The sequence below is a fragment of the Lutra lutra genome, chromosome 6, assembly GCF_902655055.1.
Source record: "Lutra lutra chromosome 6, mLutLut1.2, whole genome shotgun sequence".
Lineage (NCBI taxonomy): Eukaryota > Metazoa > Chordata > Mammalia > Carnivora > Mustelidae > Lutra > Lutra lutra.
The window spans coordinates 17,583,387-17,586,299 of NC_062283.1; positions in this window are offsets into that span (position 1 = coordinate 17,583,387).

Sequence of the window (2,913 nt, forward strand, 5' to 3'; positions counted from 1 at the left end):
TTTAAGCTTTATTTTTCATAATATTATCCACGGACGAGACGTATAGAAGCGAGGAGAAATTTAGCCTCCTTTGTAGCACTCACGAGTAAAGAGGATGATTAACGAGTGTAGCAGACAATCTAACAGCAAAAGAGCGTCTGTAGAAGTTAAACAAAAGTGCCTTCAGAACTTCCAAGGATTCCCATGATCCATAGTAGGACCTCATTGTGCCCGTTCACTGTCTCTAGTTTTGATTAGATTTATAAACACAGCACCACATATTTTCATGTGGCTTATCGCCCAAGGGCAGAATTAGATTGGCCGCACTGAAACTGTGAGGCTTGTGAGTTTGGGGCAAGGGCTAGAGTGAAGTAAGTAGTGTAATTGTTTTTGTGGAGTGACCGTGGGACCTCCTCTGTTCTGAATTACACATGGCTCAACCCTTTGACCTACCCAGACTCGGCAGTGGCTGGCAGGACTCCGAGAGTCCTGTGAGAGGGTCCAGCCTGACGAGCTGGAGTGTTATCTGTCAGGCGAGATGTATGCCAACAGCCGTGGAAACTCAAGAAGTTACCAGTGAGACCGCATTTGTGATCGATCACCTCCACGACATTAAACTGGGCACCGTATCAGTTGTCATTTCCACAGGAAGTGCCGATGTGAGAGATTTTTGGAACCCAAATGTAGCCTGAATCCTTTGATTAAAATTACATATATATATGTATTCTGTATATATATATATATATATTCAGCATACCTTCTGTTTATATATTCAGTATATATTCCATATGTATGTATATATACATAAACATATACACACATATACATGTTTGTATTTATATAAATTTTTTTTACTAAATTTTGCATAATCTTCAAGGATATTTTGGCAAATTATCCAAAAATTACTGTTATGATTAAAAAAGAAAGCTTGAGATTTGGGAAAATATCATAGGCTTTAAAGTTCTTTCATCACAGTGAATTTAATTTAAATTCTTTAAAAATAGATGGCAGCCCACAGGTGTAATTCCTCAAAGCTAAGGGAGTGCAGGGGACTTCCAGAAAAAGTTGGAGAGAATCATGTGCAGACACTTGTGCGCTTGTGGAGAATGTCTCTGTGATTCACATGATGATATCATATATACATCTCTCTGTGTATGATTTTGAACTCAGTCACTTGAATTTTTATTTTCTATCCAGTGAATAACATTTTCAAAGGTAATATAAGCAGAGAACACTTTCCGGCCCTTGGGGTCATTTCAGAAACTTGTCCTGTTTCTGTCACGGCCAAAAATATTTTATCAACTTTTTTTTTTTTCATGGCCAGTTTTACAAATTAAACTTCTCTCTAGGTATTTTGTGCTTACAACAACTTGAATATAACCCAGCATTTAATTTTTTTGTTTCTCATCTGAGGCAGCTCAGACTGAATGTTGATTCAATTTTCAGTTACATACATGACATTTAAATTTTTCTTTGAAGAATACACAACTTTGGGGCACCTGGGTGGCTCAGTCGGTTAAGCATCTACCTTCTGCTCAGGTCATGATCTCCAGATTCGAGCCCCACATTGAGCTCCCTGCTCAGGAGGGACTCTGCTTCTCCCTCTGCCTCTGCCTCTCCAACACCTCCTGCTCTGTCTCTCAAAGAAAATAAATAAAATCTTTTTTATTTTTTATTATTTTTTAAAGATTTTATTTATTTATTTGATGGATAGAGATCACAAGTAGGCAGAGAGGCAGGCAGAGAGAGGGGGAAGCAGGCTCCCTGCTGAGCAGAGAGCCTGATGTGGGGCTCGATCCCAGGACCCTGGGATCATGATCTGAGATGAAGGCAGAGGCTTTAACCCACTGAGCCACCCAGGTGCCCCAATAAAATCTTTTTTAAAAAAAGAATACACAACTTCAACTACTTTTTTTTTTTTTTTTTGCTTTGTATTTTTTTAGTCTAGGAATTCAAAACCAGAATAGGGAGGTCCCAATCAGATTATTTAGGAAAGAGGGAAAAACCCCACTAAAATATCCTGTGAGCCTCCCCCTCCCCAACAAAACTGCAGTCAACCCCACCCGGTCTTGGTCTCATTAGCAATGAAGAGTTTGCTCCCTATATAATCTAACATGGAATGCTTAGAGCAGACAGGTGCAAATTGCAAGCTGTTTCACTTTGGCTGTTATCCCTTAAACAGAAAAGTAATAGACTGGGGGAACAAAAAAGGTTCCAGCTCAAGCTGCATAAATGAAAGTCTTAACAGGGACAGACCAGCTGGCTAGGAGAATTCAATGTGGTGAATACTAAATATTACCTTTTTGCCACTTGCCAAGGAAAATGGCTTCAATACCACCCCCCCTCCCTTTTATTACTGCGATGATGTTCCTTCAAAACAGTCCTTTGCTTTACTATAAAGGCAATGCTAGGGCCGAAGTGGAGGAGAACAGAAGCCAACATACCTGTTCCTGTTGACCACCATTACACTCCTCTAAGCAATTCAGGCATGATTAAGTTCCTGGAGATGGACCAGACTGACAGTATTTCTAGCCATTTTTTTTTTTTTTTTTGACTGATCCAAGCAAAGCCCCAGAGCGGTGGAACAACTAAAACAATCACTACCACCCACTCCTCCCCAACAGGATAAATCAGCTGAGCTAGTCTGCTGGGAAAAAAAAAAAAAAAAAAAAATTCAACCCCCAAAAAACAAAAACAAAAACAAAAACCCACAAAAAAAAGCAAAAAAAAAAAAAAAAAAAAAAAAAACAACACAAAAAACAACCCCCCCAAACCAAAACAAAACAAAAACAGTTGAAAACAAAAACATGAAACAGTTGCCCCTATTAGGAACACCTCAATTAATTTCACGGAAGAGACGGGCCATGACAGAACGTGGAGGCATCTAAGGTATGTTTCTGAAAGGAGGCCCTAACTCGGTCATGCCAAAGTGGC